Genomic DNA, 16,957 nt, shown 5'->3' with positions numbered 1-16,957 from the left:
CTAAGTAAGTTAGTATAAATTCTAAAGACTGAGGCTGACCAGCATGGCTTTGTAGCCTGGGGGCATCATAATGGTGCAGTAGGTTTCAAACAATTGTTTTGTATGCTGTTATCCAAAAGTATTCCATATCCTTCCATATCTCTGCAGTGGAACTGTGTGTTTTGACCTTTCATCTGCAGCAGGTCAATACTTTCCAACCTTTGAGAGCTAGCCAGCATGCGGTCTTTGAACTGCAAACTTTGTCAGAAAAGATACTTGATGTTTTCAATGATAAGTTAGAATTTCCAAAGTATAAAAAAGTGTTTATTGTTTCTTGTCACCTGGTGTTATTGGGTGCAACATTTCAACATATGTGTATTTCATCACATATATAGAAAAGTCACTTGTTTTTTTGAGACTGTGTAATTAATTTACATCTCATGGGTGGTCATTTGTGTTGATCCCTAACAATCTGTTTGTCAGAAAGGGAGCAGGGCTAATGCAGCAAAGCCTCTAGTCCTGTAACAGGGGTCACTGCAATCAGTCAATCAATCAATCAGTCAATCAACTTTATTTAAAGTGCAGAATTATCATCCAGCTTGGCCCCAATGCACTGTACAAATTAGAAGAATATAGGGGACAAGATATAATGCAAGCAAATAATAACAGAAATTAAAATAAAATAACATCAATGTTGAAGGAATAATACATAATAAAACTGAAATAAAATGACATTAAAACATTAAAGGCTAAGTTAAGTTTGGGAACCCCTCTTAATGTTTGGATTTTGTTTATCATTGTCTGAGCTTTCAAAGTAGTAACTTTCTTTTAATATATGACATGCCTTATGGAAACAGTAGTATTTTAGCAGTGACATTAAGTTTATTGGATTAACAGAAAATATGCAATATTCATCATAACAAAATTAGATAGGTGCATACATTTGGGCACCCCAACAGAGATATTACATCAATACTTAGTTGAGCCTCCTTTTGCAAATCTAACAGCTTCTAGACACCTCCTATAGCCATTGATGAGTGTCAGGATTCTGGATGGAGGTATTTTTGACCATTCTTCCATACACAATCTCTCCAGTTCAGTTCAATTTGATGGCTGCAGAACATGAACAGCCTACTTCAAATCATCCCACAGATTTCCAATGATATTCAAGTCAGGGGACTGTGACGGCCATTCCAGAACATTGTACTTCTCCCTCTGCATGAATGCCTTTGTAGATTTCAAACTGTGTTTTGGGTCATTGTCTTGTTGGAATATCCAACCCCTGTGTAGCTTCAACTTTGTGACTGATGCTTGAACATTATTATGAAGAATTTGTTGATATTGGTTTGAATTCATCCGACCCTCGACTTTAACAAGGACCCCAGTCCCTGAACTAGCCACACAGCCCCACAGCATGATGGAACCTCCACCAAATTTGACAGTAGGTAGCAGGTGTTTTTCTTGGAATGCGGAGTTCTTCTTCCGCCATGTAAAGCGCTTTTTGATATTACCAAATAACTCAATTTTTGTCTCATCAGTCCAAAGCACTTTGTTCCAGAATGAATCTGGCTTGTCTAAATGAGCATTTGCATACAACAAGCGACTCTGTTTGTGGCGTGAATACAGAAAGGGCTTCTTTCTCATCACCCTGCCATGCAGATGTTCTTTGTGCAAATTGTGCTGAATTGTAGAACGATGTACAGATACACCATCTGCAGCAACATGTTCTTGAAGGTCTTTGGTGGTGATCTGTGGGTTGTCTGTAACCATTCTCACAATCCTGCGCATATGCTGCTTGGCCTGTCAGACCTGGGTTTAACACTAGAATTACCAGAGCCTACAAGAAAACTCGTAAATCCAGCCCACCTTAAATCCGTTTGCGTCTTTCGTCCTGTAAATGTGCCAGTTAAGACAAGCAGCAAGCAGCCTGCTATTCCATCCCCCACTGTTGCAGAATGTTCACTAAGTTCTCCCAACTCATGCCTTGATTGATTATCTGGGAGTGAACTGCTGGAGTTTTAGAGTGGAAATAATAGATCATTATTTGGAACATGTGCATTTCATGTGTGTTCCATTTCTACAATAATCTGTGTAAACACATTTTTAAAACAGAAACTTTTTCATTTTTTAGTAATAATTGTTACAAAATATTGGCATAAACTGTAGAATGTGTGAAGCCTGAAGTCCAAAGATCAAATAAACACTTTCACAAAAGGTTCAAGAATGATACAACAACTTCTGTGGCATAGCGATAAGATTTGCGGACTTGTAATCAAGAGTCCCTGGTTTGATCCTGACTGTCTCCTATATTTGCCATTTTCAGTAGTGAACTTCTCTTATTATTAATACTATACAGTACACACATACAGTACTCTTGGTTTGCATCTGTAACAGACCTTGTATATTTATAGTACTGTACTTGTAAAAGTTACCGTTTTTTTTTTCACTTTTATTCTCTCACTCACGATCATGATACATACTACCGCCCTAGGGATCTGACGCTGTTAGTTTTTATTTGAAACTGGGAATAACTGTAGATGTCAGTGGTGTTTTGTGGCAATGGAACTGGACATTCTCTGATCTGGAGGGATTAATGCTGACACACAAACACTGGTAAATCTTCGTATCTCACCGTCACTTTATTTTTTTTTATTCAGTTTAATTGAGTGTTCCTGCTCACACAGAATTAGTATGCACCTTATGGTTTATGATGTAAAAAAAAAACAGAGACGTAGGGAATTATTCATTTTAATACCTTTTATGAGGTCAATTCAGCGCTATATGCAAACATCAAATTCAAATGTTAACAGATCACACACACGCAAGGACAGTCCTTCCTACATTTACAACATGTGTACCTGTTGCAATGTGCACACTTCTCTCTATGCTGTGGTTTCTATTACACAGCTGAAAGAAAGAGACAATTTACACTCACCTAAAGGATTATTAGGAACACCTGTTCAATTTCTCATTAATGCAATTATCTAATCAACCAATCACATGGCAGTTGCTTCAATGCATTTAGGGGTGTGGTCCTGGTCAAGACAATCTCCTCAACTCCAAACTGAATGTCAGAATTGGAAAGAAAGGTGATTTAAGCAATTCTGAGCGTGGCATGGTTGTTGGTGCCAGACGGGCTGGTCTGAGTATTTCACAATCTGCAGTTAACAGCAACTGTGCTTGTGGCCTTCCATTTCCTGATTACATTCCTTACACTTGAAACTGACAGTTTAAACCTCTGAGATAGCATTTTGTAGCCTTCCCCTAAACCGTGATACTGAACAATCTTTGTTTTCAGATCTTTTGAGAGCTGCTTTGAGGATCCCATGCTGTCACTCTTCAGAGGAGAGTCAAAGGAAAGCACAGCTTGCAGTTGACCACCTTAAATACCTTTTCTCATGATTGGACACACCTGTCTATGAAGTTCAAGGCTTAGCGAGCTAATCCAACAAATTTGGTGTTGCAAGTAATCAGCATTGAGCAGTGACATGCATTCAAATCAGCAAAATTACAAGGGGACCCAAATTTTTGCACAGCCAGTTTTCCACTGCTTCACTAAAAATCTTTGTTCGGAAAACACCCCAGCACTCAGATGTTACTAGGAAATGAAAGACATACTACTGTTATCTTTTTTGTTGAAAGTAGAGTAAATTATTATGCAGGCTGAGAGGATTCCCAAACTTTTTCATATGACTGTATAGCTGCGTATCATCAGCATAACAGGGAAAATTAACATTACTTACAAATGATGTTTCCATGTACAATACAATACAGTTATTTTTGTATAGCCCAAAATCACACAGGAAGTGCCGCAATGGGCTTTAACAGGCCCTGCCTCATGACAGCCCCCCAGCATTGACTCTCTAAGAAGACAAGGAAAAACTCCCAAAAAAACCTTGTAGGGAAAATGGAAAAAACCTTGGGAAAGGCAGTTCAAAGAGAGACCCCTTTCCAGGTAGGTTGGGCGTGCAGTGGGTGTCAAAACAAGGGGGTCAATTCAATACAATACACAGAACAGAACAAATCCTCAATACAGCATAAAAATAAAAATTTTAGAAGTACGGAGCAGAAGATTTGGATATTTTTAGAGTAGGAGCATATGGTGAGAAAAAAGCATTTTTTTAAAACCTGGTAGGACCAAATCAATAATATTTTAGAATAAGCATTTACATTGTGGGAAAAGACTTCTTCTTCTCTTCACTGCTCTTAATAGTTTTACTAACCCAGCCACAGGGGATGCACAAACCAGTGTGTTTGTTTGTGCTGGTCCCAAGCCCGGATAAATGGGGAGGGTTACGTCAGGAAGGGCATCCAGTGTAAAATTTTGCCAAGCCAATATGCGGACAACGTAGATGATCCGCTGTGGCAACCCCTAACGGGAGCAGCCGAAAGAAGAAGAAGACTCTCAATAGTTTTACTCTGGCTGTTGGCCTTCCTCTCTTTATCACAGCTGGGGTTTGATATGAATTTAGTTTTGTTAAGTTTGACTTGATTGTATGGAATGTTATATGCTTTTAATAAATTCAATAAAAGATTGAAAAAAAAGTCATAGGACCAAGGACTGATCCCTGGGGTACACCAAACCTTCCTTCAGAAAATTTACAGATTGTATTGTTGTAATCTACACGCTGAGTTCTGTTTGATAAACAAGAGTGATGGCATGAAATTACCATCCTTTGGATGCCAGTATGCTTCTCCAAGTGGCTTAAAAGTATGCTACACTTACAGTAAGCGAAGAAGCAGCAATAGTTACATCAAATTAGAATCAACAGAGATCAGAACATCATTAATTATTCTGGTTAAAGCAGTTTCTGTTGAGTGACAAGACTGAAAGCCGGATTTAAATTTGTCAAAAAAAGATTATTGTCAGACAAGTAGGCACTAAGATGATCAAAAACAGTAATTTCGACATAAAAGGAAGATTGGAAATTGACTGATAATTATTCAGAATCTGTGTATCCGAGTTAGTCTTTTTAAGCAATGGCTTAATAATGGCAGTTTTAAAAGCTGAGAGCACAGAGCCAATGGAAAGTGACTTATTGATAATATTAAAAGTAGGGCTAATTAAAACTGGAGACAGTTCCTTAAAAAGATAAGACTGTATCAGGTATAATATGCAGGTTGTAGGTTTGGAAACAGTTATCAGGCTGGACAAAGTCTCAAGGGAAACTAATTCAAATTGTATAAAGTTGCAAGAGGTCCAAACCACAGTGTATCCATGAAAGTACTGGAGAGATCAAAGCCATCATTCTGAGAGGAATATAGACCTTAGATTTTATTTCTAATTAAGTCAATCTTATTTATGAAAAATCTCAGAAATTCATCAGCATTGAATGAAGAGCTATTGGCAAGAGCATTCCGTGTGAGCTTGATAACTGTATCAAACAAAAACCGTGGATTATTTCTATTAGTGTTATTCAAATTAGAGAAATAGCAGCTGAAAGTGTGCAATTATAATATTTAAAATTTTCTATCCAGGCAAGATAAAAACCCTCTTGTTTTTTGATATGCTACCTGGTTTTCTACAAGTCTGTTTGAGTGCATAGATGTCATCTGAAAACCATAACCATAGATTTCTACTGGGTATGTCTACTTATTATAAGAGTGGCAACAGATTCAAACAATTTAAGCAATGTACTATTTACATTATCTGGGAGGTTATCAAGGAAATCACAATTTGTAATACATACATCAAGTGTATAAGGTAGATGCTAATTCAGTATAGATTTAACATTATTGTAAATAAGTATATGTACCAGTCTCAGGGCACTTACTTGAAATACAGACAGATACATTGTAAAAGACCCAGAAATGATCAGAAAGTGGAACCTGTGAAACTGATGAAACATCTCTCTTTGGGAGAGAAACAAGGTCTATAAATTCCATTGTTTTAGAATCTGAACAGCCATTTATATGCAAGGTAAAATCACCCAGTAAAATTACTTTATCATATTTCACAAGAGCAATCAATAATAACTCAAAAAACTCAGATAGGAAATTGGAGTTTTGCTTTGGTGGTGGTAATGGTGATGGTGGTGTGTGTGTTCGGAAGGTGGGTTATAAATAGTTAATACAAGAACATATTGTTGACTTCTGATAACGGTAGCTAAGTATCCAAAATGTAAGAAATCCCCAAAAGTGCAATTGGTGTTGGTGAACAAGTTATAAAAGATAGTTGCAATTCTAGCCCCTTTCTTGCCTTGTCTAGCAGAAAATAAGAAGCTATAATTTGGAGAAGAGCCTCAACAAGTGTAGCTGATGCATTGGATTAAAGCCAACATTCAGTAAGAAATAGAAAATGTAGACCATATTGAGAAATAACATCACTAATATACAAACTCTTACAAAAGAGAAACCTAATTTTCAATAGGGCAAGCTCCATAACAATTGAGGAGGACACAGAGGGTGCAAAGTTAAGCTTCTTTAAGATGATTTGCACTACATTTTTTGATGTTAAGAGGCTAGCATGCTTTGCATATTAAACTAGAACATTTATTTGATCTAGTCTTGATTATACAGTAACAAGGATGATAGGGAGTCTCTCTAGATTGTTGTAAGAATTATATGGACTGTACGAGGAGCTGGTAAAACAGAGAGAAGTTAAAGAGAAGTCAGTGGGTCACTGGGATGATTATCAGAGAAACTGTCAAAAATGCGAGAGTTCAGTCACTTCACAGAACTCTTTAATGTTGAATAAAATATATTGTACACTAAAACTTGAACACCATCATTCCGTCATTCTGGCCCTGTGATTATTTTAAACTGGTCAGAAAAATTACAGGAACACTTTGAAAACACATCAGATGTCAATGGGAAAAAACTTATGCTGGATATCTATACTGATATGGACTGGGTAATGTGTTAGGAACAAAAGGATGCCACATCGTTTGATGGAAATTTAAATTCTTAACCTACAGAGGGCTGAATTCCAAGACATCCTGAAAATCAAACTGAAGAAATGATGCGGCAGGCTAGCCCAACTCCAAATTGTACTCAGTAGTTTCTATGGATGCCTGACAACATCAGGTCATGCTCCTAATGAGACGAAGGATGGTGTCCTAGGGGATCTCCTCCCAGATCTGGACCAGACTGAGGTGCAACCTGGCGGCATCGGATGGATCGAAACATAATGTCCCAGAGGTGTTCTATTGGATTTAGGTCAGGTGAGCATGGGGGCCAGTCAATGGTATCAATTCCTTCATCCTCCAGGAACTGCCTGCATACTCTTGCCACATGAGGCCGGGCATTGTCATGCACCAGGATGAACCCAGGACCCACTGCACTAGCATAGGATCTGACAATGGGTCCAAGGATTTCATCCTGATACCTAATGGCAGTCAAGCTGCCATTGTCTAACCTGTAGAGGTTTGTGCGTCCCACCGTGGATATGTCTCCCCATACCATCACTGACCCACCACCAAACCGGTCATGCTGAACAATGTTACAGGCAGCATAATGTTCCGAACGGCTTCTCCAGACCATTTCACGTCAGTCAAATGTGCTCAGGGTGAAACTGCTCTCATCTGTGAAAAGCACAGGGCACCAGTGGTGGACCCGCCAATTCTGGTATTCTATGACAAATTCCAATCGAGCTCCACTGTGCCGGGCAGTGAGCACAGGTCTCACTAGAGGATGTCAGGCCCTCTGGCCACCCTAATGAAGTCTACTTCTGATTGTTTGGTCAGAGACATTCACACCAATGGCCTGCTGGAGGTCATTTTGTAGGACTCTGGCAGTGCTCATCCTGTTCCTCCTGGCCCAAAGGAGCAGATATCGGTCCGGTTGATGGGATAAGGACCTTCTACGGCCCTGTCCAACTCTCCTAGAGTAACTGCCTGTTTCCTGGAATCTCCTCCATGCCCTTGACATTGTGCTGGGAGACACAGCAAACCTTCTAGCAATGGTACGTATTGATGTGCCCTCCTGGAGAAGTTGGACTACCTGTGCACCCTCTGTAGGGTCCAGGTATCACCTCATGCTACCAGTAGTGGCACTGACCATAGTCAAATGCAAAACTAGTGAAAAAACAGCCAAAAAAATGAGGATGGAAAAATGTCAGTTGCTTCCACCTGTTAAACCATTCCTGTTTTGGGGGTTGTCTCATTGTTGTCCCTCTAGTGCACCAAAGCAGTTGAATCTGATTAACAAGCCCCTCTGCTGCTTAAATGACCAGATCAATAGCCCAGAAGTTTCATTGACTTGATACTATACTTGGATTAAAAAGTGTTCCTTTAATTTTTTTGAGCAGTATAGTTTGATATGAAGCTTTTGCCATGTTTTGTTTGTGCTTTAACATTGAGTCATTTTTTTTTTTTAGTTTGAACTTAATCTGCTTTCTGTTTTGGTTAATTGGTTCACGTTTGTGAATCACCTTAATCTCCTGTGTATAATCTTTTTCCCAACCTTTCCTTAATTATGTAATTTATGGTTTAATTGTTTCTGATGGTTTTTGGATGAGGCCCCTAATTAGACCACAGGCCCCAGGTGCTGTAATTAGTCATATCTGCAGCACCTGCAGAACTATTAAAAGATTTCATAGTCACTTCATGAGATGGCTGGCTTTGCACTGTCTATGTCCTGACATGAGGGATTTAAAAAAAACATCAGAAAAGATAATGGTCCTTTTTTTAATTCCAATGTACTTTATTAGAGGAAAAATATGGATGTTTCAGCATCCCATACCAAAATATTAGTAGTGCACCATAGCTCTGCAGCAAGTTACAATGTAACAACATTGACCGGATGTGCAATCTGATGATACCACAACACTGCAGATGATCTGAAAACATCAGGTGACCTGAGTCAAAGAGACCGTCAAAAAACCTGAAAACGTCCTTGCATACTGTATAAATCATTCTCTCCCACTCCTTTTGACTTTGCGCTGATTATGTGATACCTTGTATTACTTTTGATCCTTATGGTCAACCTGTCACCCACACAAAGAGCACATCTTTATGTCTTCTGAAATCTTGCTTTTGATGGTCATAAACATTGACACAGACCTGTCAGGATAACTGGAAGGATTAATTTTATTGTTCCATTTTTATGTATTGTTTGCAGCGATGGCTGAAAAACAAAAACCTTTCAATCTCATTTTTTCACGGAGAAGATCACAAAATCCTTGATACAATAGACTTCAATGGAGACCCAGCATGAGCAACAGCAAACTATATCAAAATATCCATAAAAAAGAACTCAAATTACTCTTATAATCCAAATCTCATGGCAGTCATACATGTACAGTACTTCAGCTAAAATGTTGTTGTAGAAAGTGGTCTCATGCATGTACGTTTAAACAGGATTGAGCATTTGAGCTGAAGACCCCACCTTTCCCCTCATTTGTTGGTTGTTAACCACACTGCAGTCCATTGTGCTTTGACTTCAGCAGATTATTAAACTGCCTTGAGGCACCTTGGATATGTACAAATACATGACATCCTCTCCATATGATAATGTTTCCACTTCCTTTTCTTTAACTGTTATGTTTCAGTCAGGGTTTATTAATTGGCTTAAATACATTTAATTGTTGTTTTTGAATGATTATTTTTCATGTAATTTTGGTTTATCAGATTATTCTATCATCCTCAGTGTGTTTATATTTGGACAAATGTACTATATTCAGGTGGACCTTCATCATGCTTGAATAATATTCTAAAAAATATTAAAAATGCTCTAAGATTCCTAACTACAAGTACATGCAGTTTCAATTTAGTGCGTAGACTCTATTTAACCTCGTGAAGTTGCTTTGCCACGGAACTATCTTCAGATCCATTATGTCAGTTGTATTCATTAAAAATCCCTGATACATTTCTCCACATATTTTGGTCTTGCCCCCCAGTGTTTTCTCTCTGGACATCTCTTGATCTTATTTTATTCTCTTTTATTGTATTTCATCTTCCTTTCCCTCCCATTATACTTATACTGTTTGATGTACAGTAGCGTCTCTCATCTTGTCATACCACTAAATTAGAATTTTCTCTCTTGGTACCATTGCTGCTAAATTGATACTGGCATCAAAATTGAAATTCTCCGAATGTCTTAACATTCCTTCTTGGAAAATAGCATTTCATAATATATTTCTTTATGATCAATGCACCTCTGGTATAAATAAGGCCTCCTGGACTTTGAACTTCTTAGGAGAGACAGCAGAGGAACTCAAAATATTCATATTTCACCTGTCTTGAGGTATACATGGGTAGGAACAAATGTGACAGATTTGAAATCTTCCTTTTGTATTATGTAGGTATGGGTATGTGTCAATACAGATTTATGTGAACTTGATGCATATTTATATGGGTACCTACATACAGCATGTGTGAGTACCTGTGTGTGTGTGTTTGTATATTTGTTTGTATGTACAGCATGTAAAGATACAGGTATGAGTATATAAGTGTATACATCTACGTTTATTGGATTTCTTTTTGAATGTTAATTTTCTTTAGAAGTTACGCCTTGACACATTATCACATGGCTCAATCTCTCTTTCTTTTGACTTACTGCTACTTCATCTTAGCTGGTCTTGAGGTTTTATTTCAGCATCTCTCTGTCTCCTGGTCCATTTCACTTCTTTTTGGCTGTCTGCCTTGCCAGACAGTACAGACAGACCATTTTCCAGGAGTGGCTTATTTAACAATTTTGTCACCAAAATGCATGTGTTAAGGATGTTCTGAGCATATGACAAGATAAGTGACATTTGAATTATATGACACTAATAATATGAGATTTTTGCTGTCACTCAAGATGGGTCTCCATTGAAGTTGATTGTATCAGGAATTTTGTGATCTCCATTCTCCATCAAAACATACATTCAAAGTTTATCACGGCCATCACAACAAATACCAGAGGGCAACAGATAAAATATATCATTTTTGTTTGAAACATTATTTTAATAAGTAAAGGGTTTGCAGGAACTGTCTGTATTGCTATTAAAAGTTTGCTTCCATGGCAAGGATTTCCGTGAGCCCTTGCCTTTTTAACAATTTCAGTTTCAGTATTTGGAATCGTATTTCAGCTGTAAAATAAAACAAATAAAGCCACCAGCACAACACTGCTTTTAATGTTGTGTTTTCACTGCTTATACGAACACCAATGACTAATGTGTGTGATGATTGCATCAATGTAGTGATCTATGCAGCACCATCTACTGGAGTTTGGCTAAAGTGCGTGGTAGTAACTTGTGAATTAGGCGAAGTATGCGACTCTTCAATTCCACCCGGGGGAGTAAATGCGAACATTAATTTTATTTTAATTCTTTTCATTTTTATTATTATTTAATTTAATATTGTTTCTTTGTATCAGTATACTGCTGCTGGATTATGTGAATTTCCCCTTGGGATTAATAAAGTATCTATCTATCTATCTATCTATCTATCTATCTATCTATCTATCTATCTATCTATCTATCTATCTATCTATCTATCTATCTATCTATCTATCTATCTATCTATCTATCTATCTATCTAAGTCAGTGACACAAGATAGTCAGAAAACCCTTAAATAAATATAATAACAAAGTCCGTTATTGACCTTTTTGGTGTAGAAACAAATGACATTTTCTTGATAGAATCCCACTCAGTCTTGTATATTACAATGGGAGGAAGAGACACATTTATAGCATAAAGTTCTAGAAATGTAAATGGGAAATCACTCAGATGGTCTGCATGGGATACCAAACCATTTTAAAAAATATTTTTTTGTAGCAATAAAGCCTAAAATATTCTAAAAGAACAGCTCATATGACAAAAAAGTCAGCAAATATTGTGTCTCCATAAAAGTTGTAAGGGGCTGATCTCATCCCTCTAAACAGGCAGATAAACTGAAAACAATGGCCGTCTTAACAGCGTGAATCTACAGCCAACTCTTGTTTGCACATACTTTCTCTGTTTATGTTGGGATTTCTGCTGGTACTCTGCTCTCTTAAAAAAGAGTTGCAAATTGTATTCATTGGTGAATATAAACTTACATGGTAGAAAAACTTGTGCCATAGGGTACACTGAAATTCCATAAAGGATAGGTTAAGGCTGCAGAAAAATTTGCTTAAAAATCAACTAATTTTAGAAAATGGATGGATTAATAATAACACAATAAACACATTTAAGGGGTGGCTCACAAATGATTCAAACTCAAGTCCTCCAGTCAGTCACTTAGTCCTGCACAGGGTCACAGTGTTCAGCTGGAGCCTATCCCAGCTAGCATAGGGCACAAGGCAAGAGCAAACTCTGGACAGGGTGCCAGTCCATCACAGGGTGAACATACACACTAGGGCCAATTTAGGACCACTAGGGCCAATTCACCTAACCTGAATCTCTTCGGACTGTGGGAGGAAACCCACACAGACATGGGAAGAGCTTGCAAACTCCATGCAGGGAGGACTTGGGACGTAAACCTTGGTCAAATTACTGTAAGGCAGCAGCGATACCACTATGCCACCATGCTGCCCTCAAACTCAAGTGATATGGACAAATCATTCAACTGTGATAATCTATGTATCATTAAAAGGTTTTATATGCTTGTTTTGGGTTATTTAATGTTTTTTTTTTTTTACCACATAGATTCTGTCTATGAGGTCATTTGATCATTAAACAAATTTTATTTTATTACTGTTGAAATTCTTTGTTTATGTATGCATCATGTGACTACAATCACTGCGTCAATCATTTCTTGGAATGTGATGCTATAAATATGGTAGTGATCACATTATATATAACCCCTTTTGGTAGATAACACTCCTTGAACATGAATTCTAGTGTTGTTAGTTTCAATTCCATGTGGGTCAGGTTTCATTTCTTAGTTTTTGATCTTTCTTTTTACTTTGACTTCTGATTCTTGCTTTGCCCTCATATTTTGGTTGCCTACTCATTTGTCTTTTTTTGGCTTTGGCCTGATTTACCATTCAACTTCAGTTTTTTGCTTCACGCAACTATCTCCTGATTTTACATTTTTTTTTCCTCATAATAATCATTTGACACCAGTGTGTCATAACAGTGTTGAAGTAAACCTTAAAGGTGTATATATGAAAATATTATTTCTGTACATAGTATACACTTTAAATGTTTATTTAACACTATTGATTTTGTCCCAGTGTTTTCCATTCTGAATGTCCTAAACTGGCATCAACTGTTTTCTAAAGGCCATGTCACATTACATAACTGTACCAGTATTTTTCAATCATAGCATTCATTTATATAATCTTAGTGAGGTGGAGGCAGTTGGCAGTGCACTTTCGAGAATGTCAGTCAATTAGTCTTACATCCCTGGCGACTCAGACCAACTAGTCTGTGATTAGGTCCAATAACTTAGAATGTAAATTTAAAGCTGAAGCTAATCTAATCTAAATTTATGTTTGATTTTCCCTTTAGTCAAAGGGGCCGGCAGTGTGCGTGTGTGCATGCGTGTGTGTGTGTGTGTGTGTGTGTGTGTGTGTGTGTGTGTGCATGCGTGTGTGTGTGTGTGTGAAAGCCGACATCCAATGAATGCTCATTTAGAAGTACAATTCATATAATGTCAATGTCAACTTTATTTATATAGCACATTTAAAACAACATAGGACTGCTTTACAATAATAGAATTAAAGAAAAACATACAATTAACATGAATAACATAAATAGAAATAAAATAAATGAACATAAATAAAATAAATAATAAATAGAAGTGATGTTACATAATCACCTCCTTGAACCGTCACCTTATCGTGGTGGAGGGGTTTGCGTGTCCCAATGATCCTAGGAGCTATGTTGTCCGGGGCTTTATGCCCCTGGTAGGGCCACCCAAGGCAAACTGGTCCTAGGTGAGGGATGAGACAAAGAGCGGTTCAATAAACCTCCAATGAAAATAAAAACTGGACAACGCTTTCCCTTGCCCGACGCTGGTCACCGGGCCCCCTCTGGAGCCAGGCCTGGAGGTGGGGCTCGATGGCGCCTGGTGGCCGGGCCTGCACCCATGGGGCTCGCCGGGCACAGCCCAAGAGGTAACGTGGGTCCTCCTCCCCATGGGCTCACCACCTATGGGAGGGGCCAAGGAGGTTGGGTGCAGTGTGAGTTGGGTGGTGGCAAGGCGGGACCTTGGCGGTCTGATCCTCGGCTACAGAAACTGGCTCTTGGGGCGTGGAATGTCACCTCTCTGAAGGGAAGGAGCCTGAGCTAGTGCGCGAGGTGAGAGGTTCGGCTAGATATAGTCGGACTCACCTCGACGCACAGCTTGGACTCTGGAACCAATCTCCTTGAGAGGGGCTGGACTCTCTACCACTCTGGAGTTGCCCCCGGGGAGAGGCGCCGAGCAGGTGTGGGCATACTTATTGCCCCCACTGGAGCCTGTGCATTGGGGTTTACCCCGGTGGACGAGAGGGTGGCCTCCCTCCGCCTTCGGGTGGGGGGAAGGGTCCTGACTGTTGTTTGTGCGTATGCGCCAAACAGCAGTTTGGAGTATCCACCCTTTTTGGAGTCTCTGGAGGGGTTGCTAGAGGGCATACCTTCTGGGGATTCCCTCGTTTTGCTGGGAGACTTCAATGCTCACGTGGGCAATGACAGTGAGACCTGGAAGGGCGTGATTGGGAGGAATGGCCCCGATCTGAACCCGAAGCGGTGTTTTGTTATTGGACTTCTGTGCTCGTCACGGATTGTCCATACGAACACCATGTTCAAGCATAAGGGTGTTCATATGTGCACTTGGCACCAGGACACCCTAGGCCTCAGGTCGATGATCGACTTTGTGGTCGTGTCGCCGGACTTGCGCCATATGTCTTGGACACTCGGGTGAAGAGAGGGGCCGAGCTGTCAACTGATCACCACCTGGTGGTGAGTTGGCTTCGATGGTGGGGGAAGATGCCGGTCAGACCTGGTAGGCCCAAACGTGTTGTGAGGGTCTGCTGGGAACGGCTGGCAGAGTCCCCTGTCAGAAGTAGCTTCAACTCCCACCTCCGGCAGAACTTCAACCACGTCCCGAGGGAGGTGGGGACATTGAGTCGAATGGGCCATGTTCCGTGCCTCTATTGTTGAGGCGGCTGACCGAGCTGTGGCCGCAAGGTGGTCGGTGCCTGTCGTGGCGGCAATCCCGAACCCGTTGGTGGACAGGCAGTGAGGGATGCAATGTCAAGCTGAAGAAGGAGTCCTATAGGACTTTTTGTCCTGTGGGTCTCTGGAGGCAGCTGATAGGTACCGGCAGGCCAAAGCTGCTTCGGTTGTTGCTGAGGCAAAATTCGGGCATGGGAGGAGTTTGGAGAGGCCATGGAGAGCGACTTTGGACGGCTTCGAGGAGATTCTGGTCCACCGTCCGGCGTCTCAGGAGGGGAAGCAGTGCAGTGTCAACACCATATAGTGGGGATGGTGCGCTGCTGACCTCACTTCGGGCGTTGGGTCGGTGGGAGGAGTACTTCAAGACCTCCTCAATCCCACTAACATGCCTTCCAATGAGGAAGCAGAGCCTGGGGACTCTGAGGTGGGCTCTCCCATCTCTGGGACTGAAGTCACCGAGGTGGTCAAAAAACTCCTTGGTGGCAGGGGCCCGGGGTGGATGAGATACCGAGTTCCTTAAGGCTCTGGATGTTGTAGGACTGTCTTGGTTGACACGCCTCTGCAACATCGCATGGACATCGGGACAGTGCCTCTGGATTGGCAGACCGGGGTGGTGGTCCCCTCTTTAAAAAGGGGGACCGGAGGGTGTGTTCCAACTATAGAGGGATCACACTCCTCAGCCTCCCTGGAAAAGTCTATTCAGGGTTCTGGAGAGGAGGGTCCCCGGATAGTGAACCTCGGATTCAGGAGGAACAGTGTGGTTTTAGTCCTGGTCGCTGAACAGTGGACCAGCTCTTCACCCTTAGCAGAGTCCTGGAGGGTGCATGGGAGTTTGCCCGACCGGTCTACATGTGTTTTGTGGACTTGGAAAAGGCATTGACCGTGTCCCTCGGGAATCCTGTGGGGGTGCTCGGGAGTATGGGGTACGGACCCCTGATAAGAGCTGTTCGGTCTCTGTACAACCGTGTCAGAGCTTGGTCCGCATTGCCGGCAGTAAGTCGAGCCCGTTTCCAGTGAGAGTTGGACTCCGCCAGGGCTGCCCTTTGTCACCGATTCTGTTCATAACTTTTATGGACAGAATTTCTAGGCGCAGCCAGGGTGTTGAAGGGGTCCGGTTTGGTGGACTCAGGATTGGGTCACTGCTTTTTGCAGATGATGTTGTCCTGTTTGCTTCATCAGGCCGTGATCTTCAGCTCTCTCTGGATCGGTTCACAGCTGAGTGTGAAGCGGCTGGGATGAGAATCAGCACCTCCAAATCCGAGAGCATGGTCCTCAGCGGAAAAGGGTGGAGTGCCCTCTCAGGGTTGGGGAGAGATCCTGCCCCAAGTGGAGGAGTTCAAGTATCTCGGGGTCTTGTTCACGAGTGAGGGAAGAATGGGCGTGAGATGACAGGACCTACTATAAGCACCTTCATTTTATTTTGATTCAGATCAAGAAAATTATTAGCCATCCAGGACCTTAGTTCAGAAAGACAGTTGTGCAGTTGATTTGTTGCAGAGTTGCAGACAGGAATATAAACCTGAGTATCATCAGCATAGCAGTGAAAAGAAATGTTAAATTTCCTAAAAATAGCTCCAATAGGGTGACGGTATATAGAGAATAAGATAGGACCCAAAATGGATCCTGGAGGAACATCATATTTAAGAGGAGCAGTAGACGAAAAAGAGTAATTTAAAGTCACTGAAAAGTGTCTACCAGTTAGATATGACCTGAACCAGTTAAGAGCAGCCCCTTTAAGCCCAACAAGATGTTCAAGCCGCAACAGCAATATCTCATGGTCAATAATGTCAAAGTCAGCGAACAGGTCCAGGAGGACAAGGACTGTAGTGCCACCTGAGTCAGTAATAATAGAGATGTCATTGAATACTTTAAGGGGGGCCATCTCAACACCATGATAATGCCTAAAGCCAGCAACAAGGAATAAAGACCCTACAAACAGAAGAGAACCTAATATGTCTGATGTCTCGTAT

Source organism: Polypterus senegalus, chromosome 13 (genome assembly GCF_016835505.1).
Source record: "Polypterus senegalus isolate Bchr_013 chromosome 13, ASM1683550v1, whole genome shotgun sequence".
In the NCBI taxonomy this organism is placed as follows: Eukaryota; Metazoa; Chordata; class Cladistia; order Polypteriformes; family Polypteridae; genus Polypterus; species Polypterus senegalus.
The sequence above is the reverse complement of the archived record's forward strand: the minus strand, read 5'-3'. Positions refer to the sequence as shown.